Source organism: Idiotropiscis lumnitzeri, chromosome 3 (genome assembly GCF_059441095.1).
Source record: "Idiotropiscis lumnitzeri isolate Australia: NSW breed Sydney's pygmy pipehorse chromosome 3, RoL_Ilum_1.0, whole genome shotgun sequence".
Classification (NCBI taxonomy): domain Eukaryota; kingdom Metazoa; phylum Chordata; class Actinopteri; order Syngnathiformes; family Syngnathidae; genus Idiotropiscis; species Idiotropiscis lumnitzeri.
Window position 1 is genome coordinate 30,255,319 of NC_142393.1, and position 16,304 is coordinate 30,271,622.

A 16,304-nucleotide genomic window follows, 5' to 3' on the forward strand; every position below is an offset into this window, starting at 1 on the left:
CTGTCAATAAGGTGTTGACCAGGTATATGATTATTCGGTTGATAAAAGCCCCCCGTTTTCTTTTTGCAAACATGCCTAGACATGTCCCCTTTGACATAAGTCTAAGCATGGCAATGTGCATGCTTGGGGTGTTGTCTGTGCAAGTCCTGGCGAATTGCATAGACACCCCCCAAGCCTGTCACATCCTACATCTGACAAGAGCCTTAAGGTGTTTGAAAAGATTGTGAGTGGCAGGCAAGTCTGGACATCCTACCCCTTACTTACCCCTGCTGTATCCTCATACAACACTGTCGAACCATCATATTCAGGGTGCAGCCGTCCCGTTTCCCCGACACCGCCGTCGATCCCCACCTTGTCGGCAGAATCTTCACAAACCGAGGAGGTCCAACTGCCCAGTTGGTCCGACCAGGCTGAATCTCCACAAATCGAGGAGGTACGAGTACCTAGTTGGTCCGAACAAGAGTTCTCAAACAGTGTGATTGAGCCCTCTAAGGTTCAGACCCTCAACGACCCAGACCCAGGACCTGCACCTATTTCAGAGGATGATGTACAACATATGTCATGGGATGATCCTCCTAAGGGATGGGCTGATATGGATCTCGTAATAGTTGTTAAAGCGGCGATTCTTTACATGGTCAGACCTTTTTTGATAAAGTATCACAAAAAACTGTGTTGTTTGCATAGCTATACAGACCTAGGACGTAATTATTATGTAAGACAGCAATATGATCGCATCATGCCAATCCTTTGTGGTAAAACGTTTTTACCTTGTATTCACTACTTGTTGGATTTGTGTTCTGTAAAAACGGATAAAGAAACTGTCAAACGAGTTGCAGAGATCTTAATGGTGGAGTTAGCACTCGTACAGAACTTACCGGACCTAAGCTATTTGCCGCTCTTCAGTCGGAGGTATGGGGAAAATCCTGGACCACCAAAAGTTCACAATAATCAACAGAAATATGTTCAACTGTATTTCATTACAATGTAGTTTTGGTCGATGATACTGCATTGGAACTTGTCGCTGCAGTTTTTATGTCGACCTCTTGGGGTCAGTCTTTGGCCAGCCGGCCAAGTTGATGGAAGCTGACCCCTCCCTGTCACGGGTTTGGCAAATGCCAAACTAACTGCGTTGATTGCAGCTTGAATGCGCAACCAGTGTCTGCTGAAGTCCTCTAGGTGATGAAGAGTGTCCCTTATCAGGAGTCTGTTGATCAATTTAAAGTCTGGCAAGTCCTTGCCAAATCACTTTGTAGGGACCCCATATTGATCTGCTTTATATTGTCACGCTCTCAGACATTGATCAGTGGTCCACATGTGGCATATACGCTACACACTTGACTTCCCGTGGTATCTGAATGTTATGCAATTATTAGGCTCACTTCAATAGTTCTTGATTTAGGAAATACATTTGCGAAGTGTTTGATCTTCCAAATTCTTGCAAACAACACTGATGACAAATGATGCACGTTCCACTCAGTGACAATGATCGATAAAGCTCCGACCACCCAACTGGATGATGTTGAACCTGATCGCCTTACCAATCAATGTCAGCAGAGACCTTATTCTATGACCATCCTGAGCTAAAGGAGTTGGTCATCCCCGGTTAAAAATTTGAGAAAAGTATAGTCAGGACTATAATTTATCCAAAAGATAACATTTTTTGGACAGCTAAAAGCTACCATTTTGTTTAGCAACCATGAGCTGGTTCTTTTAGATGAGCTGAGACGTCTGAGCAAAAGTAGGTCCTCTGAGCAAAAGTGGTCGTCTTCCAGATGACTACTAGTCGTCCCAGATTGCAGAAATAAGACTATACTTTCAGGGATCATTTCTATAGGTCTCGACTTGAGAAATGTGCTTCTAAAGTGTTTGGTCTCGCAAGCTACGATGATGAAGCAAGATATTCCTTTCCGAGCATGAATCTGGCACTAATCAATGGTTAGTCATATGTTTTATGCCATTGATGATTGTTCACTGCTTTCCAGCAGAGCAGTGTTGGGAGGAATATGTTCAGAGTAGTTCTCAGTGGTTAAATCAAGAGAAAGACTCTATTTACGTTGATTAGTTTTTTAAGAAGTCACCTGGCCATTTGTGATTGTTGGGTGCAGAACCCTTACCTGGCTGGTTTTGAGCAGAAGACAGACTCTTCCCTCAACTGGTTCTCAGTTCATTTGCTGTGCTAATGTTGAAGTTAATGAGCAGGATATTTCACCTGAGGTAAAAACGGAAGCACATGTTTGACAGCACCCTTGCATGGAAAAAAGATCAGAAAATAAAAGAACACATGAAAGTGAGAGTGGCCCACATAAAATCAATCGAAATTAATTTCATTGAATTTGCTGTTTGATTTGATTCAGCTTTTAACCAATAGTAACATAATAGATTAAAAACTCTAAATTATTTTAAAACGTAACCAATCATCATATAAACGCAAAAGTAATTTCACGTTGAAAATGACAAACTATCATCATCTGACTGAAACCCAAATACCAACCTCACCATACAGGGATTCCGCCCTCTGCTGGGGACATGTGGTACCACACATTTTACTCATTTCTAGGAGGACGTCTTTTCACCACAACTTTTTGAACCCAGCGGTCTAGAGAGAACCAACATAAAATTCCCAATTTACAGGGCCCCGAACACGCTTTACAAGCTTTCGTGGCTCTGCAACCCTCCGTTGAGCCAGTGTGGACGTCAAATAAACGTTTCGATGACTTCCGTCAAATCGTTCATATCTCTCCCCTCGCTACATCGACCAATGGCTGATAGGGCTCGCCCTTTTACCCACAATCCTCTGCGCAGAAAATGGATCAAATGAAGGTATCCGCCACAAAGACCTACACACTAGTATTCGTTTATACTGTCCATTTGTAATGAGAGTGAAGACCATTGAAGTATAGCAAAAAAAATATCCATCAATGGTTATCACTCGTGTTTGAAAGATAAAGGTGACACGTTTGACTCTGGGACCGTTTGTTAAAGGGGTTTAGCGGGCAATGGGTTAGCCCGTTTCAGTAGTTAAGTCCTAGTACACTCTTGTTTCTTCTCAAATCGAATAAATCTTTCGCCTTTTACTAAAGATTTCCGTGGGGAGGAACAGCAAGAGTTAATCTAAATTTTTTGATGCTCTGCGAAAGCAGAGCCTTCTAACAGTGTTGAATATAAATGTGACTAGGCGTCTTCGTCCATTTATAAGTTGGCTGACGACTTAGTGGAAGTCAAGATTGTCACAATGGTTGCTTCACCGCTTTTGATTATCTATGTGGCTAAACGTCAGGCAAAATTAATTCGGGGTGTTTGTGAAACCAAAGATCTAGGCATTGGAAAGTTGTTGCAACTAAGTTGTGAAAACATAGTTACAGATATATTCATATTTCAAATGACGGATTTAGGAGAAACATCTATCACAGCTCTTATTTAAAAGGACATAGACCTAAAGAATTTCTGTGTAAAAGAAGAGTTATGCCGGTTGGTTTGTGGTAAAAAAAAAAAGGTGTAACAATGGTTACTGATGATCATCTTTTTAATTCTGAAACAAAAACACATGATACAAATTATTTAAATAGAGTTGGAATGATAAACAACAGGTCGTTTCATTATGCAAAATTGATTTGACATTTGAACTTCAATGAAGCTGCTTTATTTTGGGACTTTGATAGGGCGGGAGAGATATTAGAATACAGCGTTCTTAATTATTCATGACGTCATAGCCCCGCCTACAGAATACCGCTTCGGTCAAAAATGTCCAATTTCCCCGCCCCCTCTGTTAAAAAATGTCCAATTTCCCCGCCTCCTTGAAATGTTAATCCTTCCCTACAGAATACAGTTTCTGTCAAAAATGTCCAATTTCCTTTCCTGCTTGATGTGTTAATCCCACCCTACAGAATACCGCTTCTGTCAAAAAATGATGTGTTCCCCATGTACATCTGTCCCCAAGCCCCCTCCCAAACTGTGCTTATGTCATCAATATTTTTATATTTGAAGTATAGTGGTATATAAAGCAGCTAATTAAATAAGTGAAATATATATCATCTAATTAAATTATTTATATATATATATATAAATATATATATATATATATAACCTAATTAAATAAGTGAAATAATATGAGTTGAAAAGAGTTGGCGTTGTTTTTACCTTTCAATAAGGTGTTGACCAGGTATATGATTATTCGGTTGATAAAAGCCCCCCGTTTTCTTTTTGCAAACATGCCTAGACATGTCCCCTTTGACATAAGTCTAAGCATGGCAATGTGCATGCTTGGGGTGTTGTCTGTGCAAGTCCTGGCGAATTGCATAGACACCCCCCAAGCCTGTCACATCCTACATCTGACAAGAGCCTTAAGGTGTTTGAAAAGATTGTGAGTGGCAGGCAAGTCTGGACATCCTACCCCTTACTTACCCCTGCTGTATCCTCATACAACACTGTCGAACCATCATATTCAGGGTGCAGCCGTCCCGTTTCCCCGACACCGCCGTCGATCCCTCCGATGATCCCCACCTTGTCGGCAGAATCTTCACAAACCGAGGAGGTCCAACTGCCCAGTTGGTCCGACCAGGCTGAATCTCCACAAATCGAGGAGGTACGAGTACCTAGTTGGTCCGAACAAGAGTTCTCAAACAGTGTGATTGAGCCCTCTAAGGTTCAGACCCTCAACGACCCAGACCCAGGACCTGCACCTATTTCAGAGGATGATGTACAACATATGTCATGGGATGATCCTCCTAAGGGATGGGCTGATATGGATCTCGTAATAGTTGTTAAAGCGGCGATTCTTTACATGGTCAGACCTTTTTTGATAAAGTATCACAAAAAACTGTGTTGTTTGCATAGCTATACAGACCTAGGACGTAATTATTATGTAAGACAGCAATATGATCGCATCATGCCAATCCTTTGTGGTAAAACGTTTTTACCTTGTATTCACTACTTGTTGGATTTGTGTTCTGTAAAAACGGATAAAGAAACTGTCAAACGAGTTGCAGAGATCTTAATGGTGGAGTTAGCACTCGTACAGAACTTACCGGACCTAAGCTATTTGCCGCTCTTCAGTCGGAGGTATGGGGAAAATCCTGGACCACCAAAAGTTCACAATAATCAACAGAAATATGTTCAACTGTATTTCATTACAATGTAGTTTTGGTCGATGATACTGCATTGGAACTTGTCGCTGCAGTTTTTATGTCGACCTCTTGGGGTCAGTCTTTGGCCAGCCGGCCAAGTTGATGGAAGCTGACCCCTCCCTGTCACGGGTTTGGCAAATGCCAAACTAACTGCGTTGATTGCAGCTTGAATGCGCAACCAGTGTCTGCTGAAGTCCTCTAGGTGATGAAGAGTGTCCCTTATCAGGAGTCTGTTGATCAATTTAAAGTCTGGCAAGTCCTTGCCAAATCACTTTGTAGGGACCCCATATTGATCTGCTTTATATTGTCACGCTCTCAGACATTGATCAGTGGTCCACATGTGGCATATACGCTACACACTTGACTTCCCGTGGTATCTGAATGTTATGCAATTATTAGGCTCACTTCAATAGTTCTTGATTTAGGAAATACATTTGCGAAGTGTTTGATCTTCCAAATTCTTGCAAACAACACTGATGACTAATGATGCACGTTCCACTCAGTGACAATGATCGATAAAGCTCCGACCACCCAACTGGATGATGTTGAACCTGATCGCCTTACCAATCAATGTCAGCAGAGACCTTATTCTATGACCATCCTGAGCTAAAGGAGTTGGTCATCCCCGGTTAAAAATTTGAGAAAAGTATAGTCAGGACTATAATTTATCCAAAAGATAACATTTTTTGGACAGCTAAAAGCTACCATTTTGTTTAGCAACCATGAGCTGGTTCTTTTAGATGAGCTGAGACGTCTGAGCAAAAGTAGGTCCTCTGAGCAAAAGTGGTCGTCTTCCAGATGACTACTAGTCGTCCCAGATTGCAGAAATAAGACTATACTTTCAGGGATCATTTCTATAGGTCTCGACTTGAGAAATGTGCTTCTAAAGTGTTTGGTCTCGCAAGCTACGATGATGAAGCAAGATATTCCTTTCCGAGCATGAATCTGGCACTAATCAATGGTTAGTCATATGTTTTATGCCATTGATGATTGTTCACTGCTTTCCAGCAGAGCAGTGTTGGGAGGAATATGTTCAGAGTAGTTCTCAGTGGTTAAATCAAGAGAAAGACTCTATTTACGTTGATTAGTTTTTTAAGAAGTCACCTGGCCATTTGTGATTTTTGGGTGCAGAACCCTTCCCTGGCTGGTTTTGAGCAGAAGACAGACTCTTCCCTCAACTGGTTCTCAGTTCATTTGCTGTGCTAATGTTGAAGTTAATGAGCAGGATATTTCACCTGAGGTAAAAACGGAAGCACATGTTTGACAGCACCCTTGCATGGAAAAAAGATCAGAAAATAAAAGAACACATGAAAGTGAGAGTGGCCCACATAAAATCAATCGAAATTAATTTCATTGAATTTGATGTTTGATTTGATTCAGCTTTTAACCAATAGTAACATAATAGATTAAAAACTCTAAATTATTTTAAAACGTAACCAATCATCATATAAACGCAAAAGTAATTTCACGTTGAAAATGACAAACTATCATCATCTGACTGAAACCCAAATACCAACCTCACCATACAGGGATTCCGCCCTCTGCTGGGGACATGTGGTACCACACATTTTACTCATTTCTAGGAGGACGTCTTTTCACCACAACTTTTTGAACCCAGCGGTCTAGAGAGAACCAACATAAAATTCCCAATTTACAGGGCCCCGAACACGCTTTACAAGCTTTCGTGGCTCTGCAACCCTCCGTTGAGCCAGTGTGGACGTCAAATAAACGTTTCGATCACTTCCGTCAAATCGTTCATATCTCTCCCCTCGCTACATCGACCATTGGCTGATAGGGCTCGCCCTTTTACCCACAATCCTCTGCGCAGAAAATGGATCAAATGAAGGTATCCGCCACAAAGACCTACACACTAGTATTCGTTTATACTGTCCATTTGTAATGAGAGTGAAGACCATTGAAGTATAGCAAAAAAAATATCCATCAATGGTTATCACTCGTGTTTGAAAGATAAAGGTGACACGTTTGACTCTGGGACCGTTTGTTAAAGGGGTTTAGCGGGCAATGGGTTAGCCCGTTTCAGTAGTTAAGTCCTAGTACACTCTTGTTTCTTCTCAAATCGAATAAATCTTTCGCCTTTTACTAAAGATTTCCGTGGGGAGGAACAGCAAGAGTTAATCTAAATTTTTTGATGCTCTGCGAAAGCAGACCCTTTAACAGTGTTGAATATAAATGTGACTAGGCGTCTTCGTCCATTTGTAAGTTGGCTGACGACTTAGTGGAAGTCAAGATTGTCACAATGGTTGCTTCACCGCTTTTGATTATCTATGTGGCTAAACGTCAGGCAAAATTAATTCGGGGTGTTTGTGAAACCAAAGATCTAGGCATTGGAAAGTTGTTGCAACTAAGTTGTGAAAACATAGTTACAGATATATTCATATTTCAAATGACGGATTTAGGAGAAACATCTATCACAGCTCTTATTTAAAAGGACATAGACCTAAAGAATTTCTGTGTAAAAGAAGAGTTATGCCGGTTGGTTTGTGGTAAAAAAAAAAAGGTGTAACAATGGTTACTGATGATCATCTTTTTAATTCTGAAACAAAAACACATGATACAAATTATTTAAATAGAGTTGAAATGATAAACAACAGGTCGTTTCATTATGCAAAATTGATTTGACATTTGAACTTCAATGAAGCTGCTTTATTTTGGGACTTTGATAGGGCGGGAGAGATATTAGAATACAGCGTTCTTAATTATTCATGACGTCATAGCCCCGCCTACAGAATACCGCTTCGGTCAAAAATGTCCAATTTCCCCGCCCCCTCTGTTAAAAAATGTCCAATTTCCCCGCCTCCTTGAAATGTTAATCCTTCCCTACAGAATACAGTTTCTGTCAAAAATGTCCAATTTCCTTTCCTGCTTGATGTGTTAATCCCACCCTACAGAATACCGCTTCTGTCAAAAAATGATGTGTTCCCCATGTACATCTGTCCCCAAGCCCCCTCCCAAACTGTGCTTATGTCATCAATATTTTTATATTTGAAGTATAGTGGTATATAAAGCAGCTAATTAAATAAGTGAAATATATATCATCTAATTAAATTATTTATATATATATATATAAATATATATATTTATATATATATATATAACCTAATTAAATAAGTGAAATAATATGAGTTGAAAAGAGTTGGCGTTGTTTTTACCTTTCAATAAGGTGTTGACCAGGTATATGATTATTCGGTTGATAAAAGCCCCCCGTTTTCTTTTTGCAAACATGCCTAGACATGTCCCCTTTGACATAAGTCTAAGCATGGCAATGTGCATGCTTGGGGTGTTGTCTGTGCAAGTCCTGGCGAATTGCATAGACACCCCCCAAGCCTGTCACATCCTACATCTGACAAGAGCCTTAAGGTGTTTGAAAAGATTGTGAGTGGCAGGCAAGTCTGGACATCCTACCCCTTACTTACCCCTGCTGTATCCTCATACAACACTGTCGAACCATCATATTCAGGGTGCAGCCGTCCCGTTTCCCCGACACCGCCCTCGATCCCTCCGATGATCCCCACCTTGTCGGCAGAATCTTCACAAACCGAGGAGGTCCAACTGCCCAGTTGGTCCGACCAGGCTGAATCTCCACAAATCGAGGAGGTACGAGTACCTAGTTGGTCCGAACAAGAGTTCTCAAACAGTGTGATTGAGCCCTCTAAGGTTCAGACCCTCAACGACCCAGATCCAGGACCTGCACCTATTTCAGAGGATGATGTACAACATATGTCATGGGATGATCCTCCTAAGGGATGGGCTGATATGGATCTCGTAATAGTTGTTAAAGCGGCGATTCTTTACATGGTCAGACCTTTTTTGATAAAGTATCACAAAAAACTGTGTTGTTTGCATAGCTATACAGACCTAGGACGTAATTATTATGTAAGACAGCAATATGATCGCATCATGCCAATCCTTTGTGGTAAAACGTTTTTACCTTGTATTCACTACTTGTTGGATTTGTGTTCTGTAAAAACGGATAAAGAAACTGTCAAACGAGTTGCAGAGATCTTAATGGTGGAGTTAGCACTCGTACAGAACTTACCGGACCTAAGCTATTTGCCGCTCTTCAGTCGGAGGTATGGGGAAAATCCTGGACCACCAAAAGTTCACAATAATCAACAGAAATATGTTCAACTGTATTTCATTACAATGTAGTTTTGGTCGATGATACTGCATTGGAACTTGTCGCTGCAGTTTTTATGTCGACCTCTTGGGGTCAGTCTTTGGCCAGCCGGCCAAGTTGATGGAAGCTGACCCCTCCCTGTCACGGGTTTGGCAAATGCCAAACTAACTGCGTTGATTGCAGCTTGAATGCGCAACCAGTGTCTGCTGAAGTCCTCTAGGTGATGAAGAGTGTCCCTTATCAGGAGTCTGTTGATCAATTTAAAGTCTGGCAAGTCCTTGCCAAATCACTTTGTAGGGACCCCATATTGATCTGCTTTATATTGTCACGCTCTCAGACATTGATCAGTGGTCCACATGTGGCATATACGCTACACACTTGACTTCCCGTGGTATCTGAATGTTATGCAATTATTAGGCTCACTTCAATAGTTCTTGATTTAGGAAATACATTTGCGAAGTGTTTGATCTTCCAAATTCTTGCAAACAACACTGATGACAAATGATGCACGTTCCACTCAGTGACAATGATCGATAAAGCTCCGACCACCCAACTGGATGATGTTGAACCTGATCGCCTTACCAATCAATGTCAGCAGAGACCTTATTCTATGACCATCCTGAGCTAAAGGAGTTGGTCATCCCCGGTTAAAAATTTGAGAAAAGTATAGTCAGGACTATAATTTATCCAAAAGATAACATTTTTTGGACAGCTAAAAGCTACCATTTTGTTTAGCAACCATGAGCTGGTTCTTTTAGATGAGCTGAGACGTCTGAGCAAAAGTAGGTCCTCTGAGCAAAAGTGGTCGTCTTCCAGATGACTACTAGTCGTCCCAGATTGCAGAAATAAGACTATACTTTCAGGGATCATTTCTATAGGTCTCGACTTGAGAAATGTGCTTCTAAAGTGTTTGGTCTCGCAAGCTACGATGATGAAGCAAGATATTCCTTTCCGAGCATGAATCTGGCACTAATCAATGGTTAGTCATATGTTTTATGCCATTGATGATTGTTCACTGCTTTCCAGCAGAGCAGTGTTGGGAGGAATATGTTCAGAGTAGTTCTCAGTGGTTAAATCAAGAGAAAGACTATTTACGTTGATTAGTTTTTTAAGAAGTCACCTGGCCATTTGTGATTGTTGGGTGCAGAACCCTTACCTGGCTGGTTTTGAGCAGAAGACAGACTCTTCCCTCAACTGGTTCTCAGTTCATTTGCTGTGCTAATGTTGAAGTTAATGAGCAGGATATTTCACCTGAGGTAAAAACGGAAGCACATGTTTGACAGCACCCTTGCATGGAAAAAAGATCAGAAAATAAAAGAACACATGAAAGTGAGAGTGGCCCACATAAAATCAATCGAAATTAATTTCATTGAATTTGATGTTTGATTTGATTCAGCTTTTAACCAATAGTAACATAATAGATTAAAAACTCTAAATTATTTTAAAACGTAACCAATCATCATATAAACGCAAAAGTAATTTCACGTTGAAAATGACAAACTATCATCATCTGACTGAAACCCAAATACCAACCTCACCATACAGGGATTCCGCCCTCTGCTGGGGACATGTGGTACCACACATTTTACTCATTTCTAGGAGGACGTCTTTTCACCACAACTTTTTGAACCCAGCGGTCTAGAGAGAACCAACATAAAATTCCCAATTTACAGGGCCCCGAACATGCTTTACAAGCTTTCGTGGCTCTGCAACCCTCCGTTGAGCCAGTGTGGACGTCAAATAAACGTTTCGATCACTTCCGTCAAATCGTTCATATCTCTCCCCTCGCTACATCGACCATTGGCTGATATGGCTCGCCCTTTTACCCACAATCCTCTGCGCAGAAAATGGATCAAATGAAGGTATCCGCCACAAAGACCTACACACTAGTATTCGTTATACTGTCCATTTGTAATGAGAGTGAAGACCATTGAAGTATAGCAAAAAAAATATCCATCAATGGTTATCACTCGTGTTTGAAAGATAAAGGTGACACGTTTGACTCTGGGACCGTTTGTTAAAGGGGTTTAGCGGGCAATGGGTTAGCCCGTTTCAGTAGTTAAGTCCTAGTACGCTCTTGTTTCTTCTCAAATCGAATAAATCTTTCGCCTTTTACTAAAGATTTCCGTGGGGAGGAACAGCAAGAGTTAATCTAAATTTTTTGATGCTCTGCGAAAGCAGAGCCTCCTAACGGTGTTGAATATAAATGTGACTAGGCGTCTTCGTCCATTTATAAGTTGGCTGACGACTTAGTGGAAGTCAAGATTGTCACAATGGTTGCTTCACCGCTTTTGATTATCTATGTGGCTAAACGTCAGGCAAAATTAATTCGGGGTGTTTGTGAAACCAAAGATCTAGGCATTGGAAAGTTGTTGCAACTAAGTTGTGAAAACATAGTTACAGATATATTCATATTTCAAATGACGGATTTAGGAGAAACATCTATCACAGCTCTTATTTAAAAGGACATAGACCTAAAGAATTTCTGTGTAAAAGAAGAGTTATGCCGGTTGGTTTGTGGTAAAAAAAAAAAGGTGTAACAATGGTTACTGATGATCATCTTTTTAATTCTGAAACAAAAACACATGATGCAAATTATTTAAATAGAGTTGAAATGATAAACAACAGGTCGTTTCATTATGCAAAATTGATTTGACATTTGAACTTCAATGAAGCTGCTTTATTTTGGGACTTTGATAGGGCGGGAGAGATATTAGAATACAGCGTTCTTAATTATTCATGACGTAATAGCCCCGCCTACAGAATACCGCTTCGGTCAAAAATGTCCAATTTCCCCGCCCCCTCTGTTAAAAAATGTCCAATTTCCCCGCCTCCTTGAAATGTTAATCCTTCCCTACAGAATACAGTTTCTGTCAAAAATGTCCAATTTCCTTTCCTGCTTGATGTGTTAATCCCACCCTACAGAATACCGCTTCTGTCAAAAAATGATGTGTTCCCCATGTACATCTGTCCCCAAGCCCCCTCCCAAACTGTGCTTATGTCATCAATATTTTTATATTTGAAGTATAGTGGTATATAAAGCAGCTAATTAAATAAGTGAAATATATATCATCTAATTAAATTATTTATATATATATATATATATATATATATATAACCTAATTAAATAAGTGAAATAATATGAGTTGAAAAGAGTTGGCGTTGTTTTTACCTGTCAATAAGGTGTTGACCAGGTATATGATTATTCGGTTGATAAAAGCCCCCCGTTTTCTTTTTGCAAACATGCCTAGACATGTCCCCTTTGACATAAGTCTAAGCATGGCAATGTGCATGCTTGGGGTGTTGTCTGTGCAAGTCCTGGCGAATTGCATAGACACCCCCCAAGCCTGTCACATCCTACATCTGACAAGAGCCTTAAGGTGTTTGAAAAGATTGTGAGTGGCAGGCAAGTCTGGACATCCTACCCCTTACTTACCCCTGCTGTATCCTCATACAACACTGTCGAACCATCATATTCAGGGTGGAGCCGTCCCGTTTCCCCGACACCGCCCTCGATCCCTCCGATGATCCCCACCTTGTCGGCAGAATCTTCACAAACCGAGGAGGTCCAACTGCCCAGTTGGTCCGACCAGGCTGAATCTCCACAAATCGAGGAGGTACGAGTACCTAGTTGGTCCGAACAAGAGTTCTCAAACAGTGTGATTGAGCCCTCTAAGGTTCAGACCCTCAATGACCCAGATCCAGGACCTGCACCTATTTCAGAGGATGATGTACAACATATGTCATGGGATGATCCTCCTAAGGGATGGGCTGATATGGATCTCGTAATAGTTGTTAAAGCGGCGATTCTTTACATGGTCAGACCTTTTTTGATAAAGTATCACAAAAAACTGTGTTGTTTGCATAGCTATACATACCTAGGACGTAATTATTATGTAAGACAGCAATATGATCGCATCATGCCAATCCTTTGTGGTAAAACGTTTTTACCTTGTATTCACTACTTGTTGGATTTGTGTTCTGTAAAAACGGATAAAGAAACTGTCAAACGAGTTGCAGAGATCTTAATGGTGGAGTTAGCACTCGTACAGAACTTACCGGACCTAAGCTATTTGCCGCTCTTCAGTCGGAGGTATGGGGAAAATCCTGGACCACCAAAAGTTCACAATAATCAACAGAAATATGTTCAACTGTATTTCATTACAATGTAGTTTTGGTCGATGATACTGCATTGGAACTTGTCGCTGCAGTTTTTATGTCGACCTCTTGGGGTCAGTCTTTGGCCAGCCGGCCAAGTTGATGGAAGCTGACCCCTCCCTGTCACGGGTTTGGCAAATGCCAAACTAACTGCGTTGATTGCAGCTTGAATGCGCAACCAGTGTCTGCTGAAGTCCTCTAGGTGATGAAGAGTGTCCCTTATCAGGAGTCTGTTGATCAATTTAAAGTCTGGCAAGTCCTTGCCAAATCACTTTGTAGGGACCCCATATTGATCTGCTTTATATTGTCACGCTCTCAGACATTGATCAGTGGTCCACATGTGGCATATACGCTACACACTTGACTTCCCGTGGTATCTGAATGTTATGCAATTATTAGGCTCACTTCAATAGTTCTTGATTTAGGAAATACATTTGCGAAGTGTTTGATCTTCCAAATTCTTGCAAACAACACTGATGACAAATGATGCACGTTCCACTCAGTGACAATGATCGATAAAGCTCCGACCACCCAACTGGATGATGTTGAACCTGATCGCCTTACCAATCAATGTCAGCAGAGACCTTATTATATGACCATCCTGAGCTAAAGGAGTTGGTCATCCCCGGTTAAAAATTTGAGAAAAGTATAGTCAGGACTATAATTTATCCAAAAGATAACATTTTTTGGACAGCTAAAAGCTACCATTTTGTTTAGCAACCATGAGCTGGTTCTTTTAGATGAGCTGAGACGTCTGAGCAAAAGTAGGTCCTCTGAGCAAAAGTGGTCGTCTTCCAGATGACTACTAGTCGTCCCAGATTGCAGAAATAAGACTATACTTTCAGGGATCATTTCTATAGGTCTCGACTTGAGAAATGTGCTTCTAAAGTGTTTGGTCTCGCAAGCTACGATGATGAAGCAAGATATTCCTTTCCGAGCATGAATCTGGCACTAATCAATGGTTAGTCATATGTTTTATGCCATTGATGATTGTTCACTGCTTTCCAGCAGAGCAGTGTTGGGAGGAATATGTTCAGAGTAGTTCTCAGTGGTTAAATCAAGAGAAAGACTCTATTTACGTTGATTAGTTTTTTAAGAAGTCACCTGGCCATTTGTGATTGTTGGGTGCAGAACCCTTACCTGGCTGGTTTTGAGCAGAAGACAGACTCTTCCCTTAACTGGTTCTCAGTTCATTTGCTGTGCTAATGTTGAAGTTAATGAGCAGGATATTTCACCTGAGGTAAAAACGGAAGCACATGTTTGACAGCACCCTTGCATGGAAAAAAGATCAGAAAATAAAAGAACACATGAAAGTGAGAGTGGCCCACATAAAATCAATCGAAATTAATTTCATTGAATTTGATGTTTGATTTGATTCAGCTTTTAACCAATAGTAACATAATAGATTAAAAACTCTAAATTATTTTAAAACGTAACCAATCATCATATAAACGCAAAAGTAATTTCACGTTGAAAATGACAAACTATCATCATCTGACTGAAACCCAAATACCAACCTCACCATACAGGGATTCCGCCCTCTGCTGGGGACATGTGGTACCACACATTTTACTCATTTCTAGGAGGACGTCTTTTCACCACAACTTTTTGAACCCAGCGGTCTAGAGAGAACCAACATAAAATTCCCAATTTACAGGGCCCCGAACACGCTTTACAAGCTTTCGTGGCTCTGCAACCCTCCGTTGAGCCAGTGTGGACGTCAAATAAACGTTTCGATCACTTCCGTCAAATCGTTCATATCTCTCCCCTCGCTACATCGACCATTGGCTGATAGGGCTCGCCCTTTTACCCACAATCCTCTGCGCAGAAAATGGATCAAATGAAGGTATCCGCCACAAAGACCTACACACTAGTATTCGTTTATACTGTCCATTTGTAATGAGAGTGAAGACCATTGAAGTATAGCAAAAAAAATATCCATCAATGGTTATCACTCGTGTTTGAAAGATAAAGGTGACACGTTTGACTCTGGGACCGTTTGTTAAAGGGGTTTAGCGGGCAATGGGTTAGCCCGTTTCAGTAGTTAAGTCCTAGTACGCTCTTGTTTCTTCTCAAATCGAATAAATCTTTCGCCTTTTACTAAAGATTTCCGTGGGGAGGAACAGCAAGAGTTAATCTAAATTTTTTGATGCTCTGCGAAAGCAGACCCTTCTAACAGTGTTGAATATAAATGTGACTAGGCGTCTTCGTCCATTTGTAAGTTGGCTGACGACTTAGTGGAAGTCAAGATTGTCACAATGGTTGCTTCACCGCTTTTGATTATCTATGTGGCTAAACGTCAGGCAAAATTAATTCGGGGTGTTTGTGAAACCAAAGATCTAGGCATTGGAAAGTTGTTGCAACTAAGTTGTGAAAACATAGTTACAGATATATTCATATTTCAAATGACGGATTTAGGAGAAACATCTATCACAGCTCTTATTTAAAAGGACATAGACCTAAAGAATTTCTGTGTAAAAGAAGAGTTATGCCGGTTGGTTTGTGGTAAAAAAAAAAAGGTGTAACAATGGTTACTGATGATCATCTTTTTAATTCTGAAACAAAAACACATGATACAAATTATTTAAATAGAGTTGAAATGATAAACAACAGGTCGTTTCATTATGCAAAATTGATTTGACATTTGAACTTCAATGAAGCTGCTTTATTTTGGGACTTTGATAGGGCGGGAGAGATATTAGAATACAGCGTTCTTAATTATTCATGACGTCATAGCCCCGCCTACAGAATACCGCTTCGGTCAAAAATGTCCAATTTCCCCGCCCCCTCTGTTAAAAAATGTCCAATTTCCCCGCCTCCTTGAAATGTTAATCCTTCCCTACAGAATACAGTTTCTGTCAAAAATGTCCAATTTCCTTTCCTGC

General features: G+C 40.7%; 8 non-coding genes across 8 annotated transcripts; all 8 read left to right on the plus strand.

The window, feature by feature from the left end:
- Positions 1–1,803: 1,803 nt before the first annotated feature.
- On the plus strand, positions 1,804–2,017 carry LOC148340807 (small nucleolar RNA U3). The gene has a single exon (XR_015842647.1). It is a non-coding gene; the product is annotated as a small nucleolar RNA U3 (small nucleolar RNA).
- Positions 2,018–3,030: 1,013 nt separating this feature from the next.
- LOC148340808 (U5 spliceosomal RNA) lies at positions 3,031–3,144 on the plus strand. The gene has a single exon (XR_015842717.1). It is a non-coding gene; the product is annotated as a U5 spliceosomal RNA (small nuclear RNA).
- Positions 3,145–5,952: 2,808 nt separating this feature from the next.
- LOC148340809 (small nucleolar RNA U3) lies at positions 5,953–6,166 on the plus strand. The gene has a single exon (XR_015842649.1). It is a non-coding gene; the product is annotated as a small nucleolar RNA U3 (small nucleolar RNA).
- Positions 6,167–7,179: 1,013 nt separating this feature from the next.
- LOC148340810 (U5 spliceosomal RNA) lies at positions 7,180–7,293 on the plus strand. The gene has a single exon (XR_015842746.1). It is a non-coding gene; the product is annotated as a U5 spliceosomal RNA (small nuclear RNA).
- Positions 7,294–10,108: 2,815 nt separating this feature from the next.
- LOC148340811 (small nucleolar RNA U3) lies at positions 10,109–10,322 on the plus strand. The gene has a single exon (XR_015842650.1). It is a non-coding gene; the product is annotated as a small nucleolar RNA U3 (small nucleolar RNA).
- A 1,010-nt stretch (positions 10,323–11,332) lies between these two features.
- On the plus strand, positions 11,333–11,446 carry LOC148340812 (U5 spliceosomal RNA). The gene has a single exon (XR_015842738.1). It is a non-coding gene; the product is annotated as a U5 spliceosomal RNA (small nuclear RNA).
- A 2,802-nt stretch (positions 11,447–14,248) lies between these two features.
- LOC148340813 (small nucleolar RNA U3) lies at positions 14,249–14,462 on the plus strand. Its single transcript, XR_015842651.1, has one exon. It is a non-coding gene; the product is annotated as a small nucleolar RNA U3 (small nucleolar RNA).
- A 1,013-nt stretch (positions 14,463–15,475) lies between these two features.
- On the plus strand, positions 15,476–15,589 carry LOC148340814 (U5 spliceosomal RNA). The gene has a single exon (XR_015842749.1). It is a non-coding gene; the product is annotated as a U5 spliceosomal RNA (small nuclear RNA).
- The last annotated feature ends 715 nt before the right edge of the window (positions 15,590–16,304 follow it).